Source organism: Zingiber officinale, chromosome 7B, assembly GCF_018446385.1.
Source record: "Zingiber officinale cultivar Zhangliang chromosome 7B, Zo_v1.1, whole genome shotgun sequence".
NCBI classification, from domain to species: domain Eukaryota; kingdom Viridiplantae; phylum Streptophyta; class Magnoliopsida; order Zingiberales; family Zingiberaceae; genus Zingiber; species Zingiber officinale.
Window position 1 is genome coordinate 28,441,847 of NC_055999.1, and position 12,397 is coordinate 28,454,243.

The window sequence follows — 12,397 nt, forward strand, 5'->3', positions numbered from 1 at the left end:
ATATTGCTCACTTCATACTATCATAGATAGAAAAAAAATAGATTACTAAATATACTAGCACCATAAGTAACAAATAAACCACATGAAATCTAAACTAAATGTGCTAGTATTTTGCATTAAGGAACAAACAATCATTATGTGATGAATGATGCAACTAATAAAATTTTAATATGTAAAAAAGTATAAAACTAAGGAATATAACAAAAATTAAACTAAACCTAACACATCCCCCTAGACTTAAAGTTTTCATTATCCCAATGAAAACTAGAAATGCAAATATGGAGGAGGTTTTGGAAGTTATAGAAGTTACCAAGTGATTATCTCCAGGGCTACACCATATGCTTGGAAATACTCCTCTATCTAATACTCACATTCCTCCACAACTTTGAATCTTATAAAACAAAGATAGACACAAAAAATTAAGTAGAGAATTTGGGCTTATTATGAAGAAAGAAATGAAAACAAGAAAGAACTAAAGACATAAAGAAAACAAGAAAGAAGAACTTGGGTTGCCTCCCAAGAAGTGCTTGTTTAAGGTCATTAGTTCAACCACCTTATTAGATTCATCGAAATCTTGCTCTTGGAGGGGCAAGATATTTTAACACCCTCCTACCAAGGGTTCTTATTATGAGGAGAGCTTTTAACATAAGAGCTATAATGTGAAGTAACACTCTCTCTATCTTCTTCTTCTTAAAAGTTCTTTCAGGTGGTCGAAGACGGTTTAGAGTGAGCTTCCAATTTTTGGCCCAAGAAAAATCTGCACATGCAAAAGAAAAACATACCTCCCACAAGCAAGTAATATAAGAAAGAACTAGAACTATATTGAGATAAGATGAATAAGTAATAAAAACTGAATCACATCCAACAAAGTTAATTTTAGGTACCTCTATAAAGTTTTCAAAAAGATCACAAGAAATATTCACCTTGCTTTGCTGAGGGATACCTGAAAGTTCTAAACCAGTAGATGTGCCTTCTTCTGAATCTTGTAGTGGCTCTGGTTCTGACTCAAATGGTGGTGCTTCTGAAAGTGGCGATTCTTGAGACTCTGCTAACTCTGCATAAGTGCTTACACATTGATCCACAATATGTTTAATCCTTGCAATTTTCATAATCTCTAAGGGTTGTGTGGACAAAGGAGGTGATTCTTGCGATGTTGCTTCCATAACACAACCCCTACACATCCTTCCATATCATTAACATCAACACATGTGGTGAAGAATATTCCCCCATCAATATCTTCACGAGGAGAACCAACTATAGGAGGATCACTGACTTCTTTGCATTTTTAAGTTGATCTACCTCAGTACATTCATCATATGAAAAGTCAGTATCATTATAATGCCCTATAAAACTAGGAGACAAATCTGAAAATATACTAACCACTGCATTAACATTACACTCCTCATCTGAAGAGTCAAGAAATCTACACTCAACCATATTAGAATCACATAATTTGCTAAAATCTTTATCTTTGTTAGCCCCCACTAGCCTTTATGGAAAAGGAACCCTTAGTGGAGGTTTTGGGGAGGATTGATCTTTCATTTCCCCATATTCCCTTTGAACTCGTGATGGAGGTTCAACTTGTTTGTCTAGTGATGGTATGATCAACCATTAAGGGAAAGATACTCGTGGCCTTTGAACACTTTGTGGAGTAATGGAACTAAGTTTTTGTAGTCTTCCATTATTCTTCTCCTCAATTCTATTCAAGTCCTTCTCCAAAAGTTCTTCATGATTCTTGCCACTTCTTAATTTAATATCATTACACTTTTCACTAAACCTTCTTTGTGTAGGAGGGAGGTCATGCTTGAACTATTTTGAAACTATGTTATCAATCTTTGCCTCCAACTGTTTGAACCCCTCTTTTGTGACTTGTGATTTTCCAAAATCTTGAAAGGTTGAACTGCATTTTGTTTGACAAGCACTTTTGTCTTCATGGCTTGCACTTCTTAAGTTCTCAGGGGAAATTCCATCCAACTTCTATCTAACCATTCTTGGAGATTCAATGTCACTTGATCAATTAATGAATATGCTTTGTCCACACTTTTATTCATAAAAGAACCTCTAGAGAGGGCATCAAATAAACACTTATCTGAGAAAGAAATTTCCCTATAGAATATGTGTAGAGTTAGCCATTTTTCCAAGCCATGATGAGGGCATTGTCTTTGTAGACTCTTGAATCTATCCAATGCTTCAAATAATGATTCTCCATCTACCTGAGCAAAATTTGTGATGCAATTCCTCATGTAAACCATTATACTTAGAGGGAAGAAGTGATTCAGAAATTGCTACTCTAATTGTTCCCAACTTGTGATGCTTTGAGGACAAAGAAAATTAAACCAAATCTTTGCCCTATCTTTGATACTGAAAGGAAATGTCATCAATTGAACTGCATCTATTGACACTCCTTCACAGATCACCATATCACAAAGCTCCAGAAATGTATCAAGGTGCAGATATGAGTTTTTTAATACTTCTTCTCCAAATTTGTGACCTTGTATCATGGTGATTATTTCTGGGTCTAGTTGGAAACATTTTTCTTCAAAATGAGGTTGCACAATTGGAGATAAAAATCTTGCAGAAATGGGTGTAGAAATTCTCTTAAGGGTCTGCTTGACATGTTAGTGCTCACAGTATTAAAAAAAATTATGAGGAAACATAGAAATGTAGAATTAAAGACAAGAAGTAAAATACTTAATGAGAAGCAAGAAAGTAAATGCAACAATTTACGAAAAGAAAAACTGAACTATAAACTAATAACAAGAAAAGTAGATGCAGAAATAAAAGCAAATAAGAAAAATAAAAATCTATTAATAAGTATAGAATAACTCATATGCTAATCAGCTAATATTAATCGAAAATAGTTCCCAGTAATGGTGTCAAAAACTTGTTAAGAACCACAAGTGCACGATTATGTTGTCAGTAATACAAAATATATCGAACTCATAGGGACTGTTGATTAAGCACTAGTTAACTTCACATAATGAATTATCTAGACAATCGAAAGGTCATTCACAAACATGCGCACGCGCACGCGAGAGAGAGAGAGAGAGAGAGAGAGAGAGAAAGAAAGAGAGAGAGATAAGGAAGAGAGGAAGAAAGAGGAGAAAAGAGTAGAGAAGAGAGAGAAAAAGAGAGAATAGAGAGAGAGGAGCGTAGGTGAATTAAGGATGGTAGATTCTAGGATTTTAATTTTGTTATGATGTTAGTTAATGTCCCTATGCATTGTTCATTTACCTAACTCCATGCTTATACTTGTGTAAGGCTTCTAACTAGAGTCTGGTACAACCCTACGAAAGTCATACCGGAAAGTTTACTCGAGTCCTAATACCATTAAGTAAAAAAGTAACTCTAGAAAGTTTGATTAAAGGGTTATCCTCTATCATAGGGTCCCCCGATAATACATTCTTAGAGTTATCTAATGTACTTCCTAACGGTAGTACTAGAGTATCAACTCTAATTAGAACGCCCTAACAAGGATTAGTACCTATATTATTTTGACTTTAGAAAGTGGGTACGTATCGATACCCTCTATCACTAAGGGTATATATGTCTGGTTGAATGGGTATCCTCTATCAGTAAGGATTCTCCGATTATCTAGGCTTGTAGCAACCTTAGTATAGAGACAAATCCCTTACATCTACATGAATTGACCTCATATATATTTTGTCAAACACATACAAGGCACAACACATATAGAACATGATATAAACACATCATTGAATAGAAAAATATTTGAATACATAGTTCATACATCACAACTGCTTTCTATATCCTAGATCTAGAGAATCTACTTGACAACAAGGAATTACAATCTAATGACGAACAAAGAAGCAAACTATAACTCAATTCATAGAGATAAAGAGAAGAGAATGCTTATCCTTGAAGCGTGGTGTCCTTGGAGGCGTTCCCTTGTTCCGGAGGTGGACAGATCGGTGAAGATCAACAAGGATGAAGCCTAGGGCTCCCCCAAGTGGGAGAACTCTTCCCTAAGATCCAAAGATGAGTGAAAAGGGGGAGAAAAAAACCCCTTTTATAGCTCTAGAGGTGGAGATAAACAGAAGAGAATGCTTATCTTTGAAGCGTGGTGTCCTTGGAGGCATTCCCTTTCTCCGGAGGTGGACGAATCGGTGAAGATCAGCGAGGATGAAGCCTAGGGCTCCCCCAAGTGGGAGAACCCTTCCCCAAGATCCAAAGATGAGTGAAAAAGGGAAGAAAACCCCCTTTTATAGCTCTAGACATGACTCTTGCTTGGGTCGTGACATAGCCATTTGAATCCATACGACCATGTGCTATCTTGGCTCTACTTCGGTGGCATGACCATGTGGATTCCACATGGTCAAAGTCTTCTTCTTCTTTGGAAAATCCACACGGCTGTGTGGATTGTCATGGCTGTGTGGACTTTATAGACCATTTTAACACATCTTAACGTGGTATTCTCGAGTTGAAGTCTTTAGCAAAGTTGTAGATCTTGAAGTCAGTTACAATTTGGTATAATCCAAAACTCCAACTGAGCAAAAAGTTATGACCATTTTACTTTTGATTTGTAGTGTTAAAAATGACATGGCCGTGTGGAATCCACACGGTCGTGCTAAAAAGGCATGGCAAGGTCGCGTGGGCATTGGGTTGTGCCATATTTTCACACGTCCATGCCTCGTAAGTGCTGCCTGAGCATTTTAGGAAGCTCTAGATTCCATTTAAGCTTTGGTTTACTCTAAATCATGTCCTATCAATCAAAACAAGCAAAGAGTTGATCTCCAAACAAAAAGAGTAGAAATATAATATCATAATGAAATAGAGTGCAATAAAAATATATTATGCTCATAAAAGACAAGTAGATGTGCATCAAAACATGCATAAAAGTGTATATAATTTATGCACATCAATGATTAAGTAACAAGTAGGCTGGTTACTAATCTTATGATTTGTTTTGGTTAGTGGGTGGATCCATTTTTCTCATGGCAGTATTTGGTTACTTTATGGAAGGGCTATGGATATGCATTTAGGGTAAGTTGTAGATAATATTGGATTAAATGATTGGTTAATTAATGATTCATCTATAAACCTAATCTAATTAGGTTGTAGTATGATTAAGATTAATTGGGGTATTAATCAAATATCATATTCAATTAGAGTTACTCTAATTACATTGGGGATTTTATTTAGCTATTTACTTCATACGTAATTAGCTTAATACATTATGTGATCACATGACTTTGATTAGGGACGAGTGTCTTGAAGTGGGATATACTTGACATGAGCTATACTTTAAAGGCGGATATTTCTTCCTTGGCCTCTTTAGTTCTTTGAACTTAGTGCATGGTTATTTTTGATAGATGGATTAGGTTACTTTACGTTAAATCTGTTCATTTGTTATCCTGCTTAATACTTATTTGCCTAACCTTAGAGATGATCTAGTTATTTTATATATAGTCTTGACTTTGGATATCTATACTCTGTTGTGTATATACATGTGGAGTATGTATTATGGGGGATGTCTTGTTGACTGAGTTAACATGTTGATTATGCATATGATATTGAGTGTACACATGATTGGTATGTGCTGTAAGAGTGATCATGTTGTCTATACATTTGTATGTTGTGTGTGCATACATGTTCGGTGTTTACTATTGGAGGAGTCATGTTGATTATACCTATATTATGTGTGCATATGTGTCTTATGTGCACTATTGGAGGGATCATGTCGATAATACTTATGTTAATGATCATATGTGTCTGGTGTGATATTGGAGGTATCATGATGATTACACCTATATTGTATGATGTTTACATGTCTGGTGTATACTTTAGGTGTTGTTACTTATTGTATTTGATATTTAGTGGACACCTATTGGATCTACCCATATCTATAGATATAGGTGTTTGATGGATTATGTACTGGAGGTATTTATGTTGATTGTGTTGTTGCATTGATGATGATTGTGTTGTATCATGATTATTACATCATGTCCATCATTGCACTATATGCTGACAATCAAATATCTCCCTTATGGTTGAGCGGGTTGTCAGTTATTTTTAGCTAACCATTTAACCACTCAGGGGAGGAGTGGTAGCTTGGAGTGGAACTTATCCTGTTGTTCCCGCTCGACCACTATATGTAGTGGTGGCATGGAGTCGCACAGACAATGACCTTCATTGTTATATATCTAGATAGCTACTCTGCATCCTGTCTGTCTCAGCCACATTGATATAGTCGTAGCTTGGAGACGCAAACAGTTATCATAGTCCTTCCCATTCGGTCATTCAGATGTAGTGGCAGCTATGAGCGGTATGTAGGAGTGGCATATATGCAAATGCATATGATGCACGACACATCTCTTAAAGATATATTTTCCTACATATCTAGTAGTTACTAGTTACATGTGATTATGATATGTTATATTTGCTTGAGATACGATTGTTATATTTGGTTGTCATGTTTCAAACATGTTCATATATTCTACATGTATATGCTATCACTTATATTGCTCAAGTATTATGAGCAGATCTGTTGTTGATCCTTAGTGAGTTTACTGATCACTATTCTATTTGTGTTGGTTCTTGATTAGGTATTTGTATTCATTATGTCAGTTATGATTATGTGCATTTATTATATTAGTTAGGGTTATGTGCATTAATTATGTCATATAATATCATGTTCTTATTTCTCTACTGACACTGTATATTTTGATCTCCATGTTTTATATAGACCATATACTATCTTGTCTATTACTCGCTGAGTGACCCGCACTCACCACCATATTTTTGTATTATCTTTTTTCTCAAGTAGTAGGTAGATGATTGTGGAGTCACTTGGAGTATCCTGTCTGCCGATCTCATGTCACATCCAAGGATGGTTTCTGGTTTTGTTTCCTGTTTTACTTGCATTACGTACTTGTGGACTTGGCATTGTATAACTCGATTAGAGTTTTGCTATGTGGTGCCTTATATTCATCTTGTTGTGGTTGTGTGAAGTCTAGCTGACTAGCAGTAAGTTGTTTTTGGTTTATGGGTTTTCCTTTTATCTTCCACTCTATTTTTAGTACAATTGCATGGGCTTCTTATATAACTGCGTGGTTGTGATTATTTCCAGCCATATGAGTTGCATATACAACTGCGTGGTTGTGTTTGTTATTTCCAATCATGTGGGTTATAGATATTATTATTGTACAGTCATGTGGCTATGTATTCAGGTTTTAATTATCACTTTCACAGGGGATATGCTGTCGATTTGCCGGGCAGGGACTCCTCTGGGGCGTGACAATTTATTGGTATCAGAGCTGCAAGTTTACAAGACTTATTTCTTGTGTTTTAGATTTCGTGATTTATTTTCTAGAAGTGTCTGTTCGAGTTTTGAGACCAGACAGTGATAGGACATCTCCAAGCTATAGGAGGTATGCTTATATACTATTATCATATACTTCTATTGGCACTTGTCTAGTTATTTGTAGCATATATGACATGTGTGGGACACCCACTGTTTAGTTTTATAGGACTCTATTGGAGATCAGGGATTACAGTCTCAGGGGATTCCTCCTACCATATCACCAGTATTACTAGTTTCTGCTACTACTAGTTGAGTGAGAGTTAGAGTCACATACCAACTCTTGCTATTACTAGTTGGGTAGTGGATAGTACTTGCATACTTGATGTGCGTAGATTTTATATACTTTTATGCATGTTTTGACGCACATTTACATACTTTGAGCTTGCTTAATCTATCCATTTTTATACTTCCAACTTTTCTTTTAGCATATTTACTCTTTTTGTTCGGAGATCTGCTTTTTGTGCATCTTTTGTACACAGGAGTCGAATTTGGAGAAGATTCTATATTCTTGGACAAACTTATGAGCTAAGCATTGGAGAAAGCACTTGGCCGTGTGTCACACACAGCCCTGCCTGGGTGGAGTGCTCTGGCCGTGTAGTCAACCAGGAGAAACAGATAAGGAATTTGGCCTGGACGTGTGAACCTCACACGGCCGTGCCAAGTTTTGAAGCAAATCAGAGTTCAATACTTACATGGCCGTGTGGATCTACATGGTCGTGTAAGGTTTCTAGAGACCAAGAAGGCCCTGGCCGTGTGCATCACACTACCGTGCAGGATTCCCAGCGCTTAAAAGTTTTCTGGCCGTGTGCACCACAAGGTCGTGCCAGGTTTCCAGAAGCTGGGGCAGTCCAGGCCGTGTGGATCTACACTACCGTGCTTGGAGGTCTTGATGGGAGTTGTCCACGGTTGTGTACACCACACGGCCGTGTATGGATGGCAGAGAGGGGAAAGGCTCTGACAGTGTGAACCTCACACGGCCATGCCTCGGGGTCGTGTGGCGCCCGAAAGCCCCCATTTAAAGCCTCTTTGAAGATTTGAAAGGGGATCTTCTCCCCTTTGGGAGAAAGCAAGTTTTGGTGGATTCCTCCCATTCTTGGGAGGATTTTTGGGCGATCTAAAGGGAGATCTTAGCGAATTCGACTCCGGGAGCGAGGATTAGATCTGAAGATGGAGCTATATTGTAGATAAGTTTTCTTTCTCTCCTCTTCTTGGATTGGGATTGAAGAAATGCTTGTAATCTTCTTATCTTTGGTTTTCTTTCTTTGTTTTATGGAGTAGATCTTTTTGTTCTAGGATGGAGGGAGTATTTGTGAGATAAATTGATGTAAACTCTTGTGGATTTGCCATTTCTTTATTTCTATGATGTTGCCTAGTTTGTATCAATTGGATCTTGAATGATTAATTGTGATTAGGGCTTAATTCTCATTCTTGATTGATTTTTTGGATATCTTATGGACTTTGTAGAGATTAACTCTCACTCGATTTTCTGAGGGATCCACGTGACAGGTGCAAGCCCGTGTAAGGACGTTTGAGGGATAAACATAAAGGGGAAATCAGAATATTCAAGAGGGTAGGATAGATTTTATGATTAAATCCTTGTATCTTTATGGGTTAAGAAGTTATGAACTTCTATGTTGATATCCGAGGGAAGCATAGTAATAGGTGCAATCCTGTGTAAGGACAACGTAGGTTCATATCTAATTGATCACATTTAGGTATATTTTTTAGTCCTAAGCCGGTTATCTATTGCAAGAGAGAACAGGCAACCTTCTACAAATATTAGACAATTGAGAAATAAGAATTGGTAAACCATATACATTCAAGAGATCTTACAAAGAAACCAAAACTCCTAGAACCTCCGTTTATCATAACTCAAACCCCAAACTCTTGTTTGTTAATCTTTCATTTTAGATTTGTTTTTCATCCTTAGCATTTGAAACCAATTGATTAGTTGTTTAGCTAAATCGCTTTGAGATATTTCTAGTGCTTATTCTAATCCCTGTGGATACGATAATCTTTTATATTACTTGCGACATTTCCGTACACTTGCGGAATGTAACAAGTTTTTGGCGCCGTTGCCGGAGACTGCGCTATAACATTGGAGATTATCAATTGAGTTAGACTAAACATAACATTTCTATTTCTTTTCATTTGCATATTTGTAACTAATCTCTAGTTTTCTATTTTCATTTTCCTATTTACTTTCTAACTTCTTGGAAATTCTTTTGTAGCAATTTTATTTCTGCATTTTTTTTTGTTTTCTAACATTCCAATCTTACCTTTCTCTATTTTTAATTTCTTTGTTTGATTTAATTTCTATTGCAATCTTGTTCTTTGTATGCGAAGATCTAACTTTGCAAGAGAATTTTTTCCTCTTGACCCTGAAATTGATAGAACATTTCATAGAAGAAGAATTCTGTAGAGACAAATTGAAGAATAAGAGCATTTAAACATGGCTAATAGACCACAAAAGGATTATGCAGCACCTTATGCTAGGGGTTTTTGATCTAGTATTTCAAGACCCTCAGTGGAGGCAAATAATTTTGAGATCAAACCTGCAATTATTTCCATGGTGCAGCAAAATCAATTTGGTGGAGGACCACATGAAGACCCTAATCAACATTTAGAGGTCTTTTATGAAATATGTGGGACAATGAAAATGAATGGTATTCCTCCAGAAGCAGTGCGATTATTATTATTTGGATTTTCTTTGAGAGATAGGGCCAAGCAATGGTTGAATTCTTTGGCTTCCAACAGTATCACCACTTGGGAACAATTTGAGAAACAATTCCTTGATAAATTCTATCCCCCAAGTAAAACTGCTCATACGAGGAATTTGATTGCAAGTTTCAAACAAGCTAACTCAGAATCTCTATTTGAAGCTTGGGATAGATACAATAGTATGCTCAGACAATGCCCTCACCACGGTTTGGAAAGATGGTTAGTGTTGCATACTTTCTATAATGGTATTAATTATCATACCAAAGTGTCCCTTGATTTAGCTGCTAGAGGGGCACTCATGAATAAAAATTTGGATGAAGCTGAGGAAATCATAGAGAGTGTAGCACAAAATCATCATCAATGGGAAAATGAAAGAAGTGGTGGTCATCCTTCAATAAACCCAATAACAAAAGCATCAGGAAAGTTTGATGTTGATGTAGTGACTTTATTGGCTGCAAAACTTGATGCTCGTACAAAAAAATTTGAGAATATGGGGACTAGTTCAAATATGGTAAATGTCATTGCTATATCTTGTGAAGTATGTGGGAGTTCAAAACATTCAAATGACTCATGTCCATTGGGAGCTATCACTGCACAAATTAATCAATTGGAGCAATGCGATGCAATCATGGGTTTCAATCAAAGATAGAACAACCCATACTCAAATACTTACAACCCTGGATGGAAAAATCATCCAAATTTCTCTTACAGAAATAATCAGGATCAAGGACCATCTATGGGGGCAAGACCAAATTTTCAATCTGGGCAACAAAATTTTCAGCAACAATCTTTTCAAGGCTTTCCTACATCCAAAATTGAAAAGATGCTTGAAGAAATTATCTCCAATCAAAATGAAATGAAGCAGGATCTATTGAAGCTTACTCAGAGAATGGATAATTCTGAAAAGCATCAAAAGATTCAGGATAGCCAAATTACCCAGCTAGCTTCCTCATCTTCTAGAGCACCAGGACAACTTCCTGGAAAACCTGATGTAAACCCTATGGAGTATTGCAACATAATTGAGCTTAGGAGCGGACGGACCTTGGGAAATCCCCAAGTGACTGCTCAAAAAGGGATGCAAAATGAAGAAGATCTCTCTCCTCCTACACCTAGTCAGATTTTTAATAATGAGGAGAATACCATTGAGGTTGAAGAGACTCTTCCACTGAACCATCAAAGCAAAGTTATCCCTTTTCCCCAAAGACTCAATATGCTTAAAAAGGATGAAAACTTTGGCAAATTTTTGGAGAAGGTTAAAGAGATATGCGTTGAAGTTCCTCTTATAGATGCTATTCTTCAAATGCCAAAGTTTGCTAAATTCCTGAAGGACATCATGTCAAATAAAAGAAAGAGAGGAGATGTAGAGACCATTGCACTAACTGAGGAATGCAACGTTCTTTTGGTGAAGAACACTTCCCCGAAATTGAAGGATCCAGGGAGCTTTTATATTCCTTGCAATATAGGAACAGAATTCATTGAAAAAACTTTTTGTGATTTGGGGGCAAGTGTTAGCCTCATTCCCTATTCAATTTGTAATAAGTTAGGTCTCAAAAACATTAAACTTACTACTATGGCACAACAACTTGCTGATCATTCCTGCAGGTACCCTATGGGTATTATTGAAGATGTGCCAGTAGAAGTTGGTGGGAGTATTATTCCCACAGATTTTGTTGTGTTGGACATGGAAGAGGACCCTAAAATTCCTATCATATTAGGAAGACCATTCCTTGCTACAGCTGGAGCAATTATTGATGTTAAAAATCATAAGTTATCATTGGTAATTGGTAAGGAACGGCTGGAGTATGATTTATCTAATGTCTCTAACCATGTTTCTTCTCTTTTAAATGCTTGTAGTAGGGAAAGCATTTACAAACTTAAGGAATGGAATTTCCATCCTCATGGAAGGACACCTAATGAAAAGAACAATTTGGTGGAGGATGTTGGGAGGAGACCTCTCAACAAAAATGAAAAATATGTCTGCCCTCCAAGGGCAAGGAAACGAGAAGAATAAGTTGGATTGGTCGAGCTAAAGACCCTAAACAAGCGCTTCTTGGGAGGCAACCCAAGGGTTCTTTTAGTTAGTTGTATTTTGTATTTTCATCTTTATTTTGTTTTCACTATGTTTTAGTTTTGTTTTCAGGTTAAAATCTACTTCCATGAGCTAACCATGACTTCTTCATGGGCATGGAAGTATTTGAGAAGTGGATTAGGAGAATAAACATCAAATGGATTAAAACAGGGCATGGTCATGTGTTGTACACGACCAGGCAAAGGATGCAGAGAAGGAAGATGACCTGGCCGTGTCTACCAGACACGGCCGTGTGAAGTCTGCAGAGAAGGAAGGGAGCATGG

At 36.8% G+C, this 12,397-nt stretch overlaps 2 non-coding genes across 2 annotated transcripts; one reads left to right on the forward strand and one right to left on the reverse strand.

Moving 5' to 3' along the window:
- Positions 1 to 2,139: 2,139 nt before the first annotated feature.
- On the forward strand, positions 2,140 to 2,245 carry LOC122007463. Its single transcript, XR_006118959.1, has one exon. It is a non-coding gene; the product is annotated as a small nucleolar RNA R71 (small nucleolar RNA).
- A 7,904-nt stretch (positions 2,246 to 10,149) lies between these two features.
- Positions 10,150 to 10,255, reverse strand: LOC122007511. The gene has a single exon (XR_006119000.1). It is a non-coding gene; the product is annotated as a small nucleolar RNA R71 (small nucleolar RNA).
- Positions 10,256 to 12,397: the final 2,142 nt, after the last annotated feature.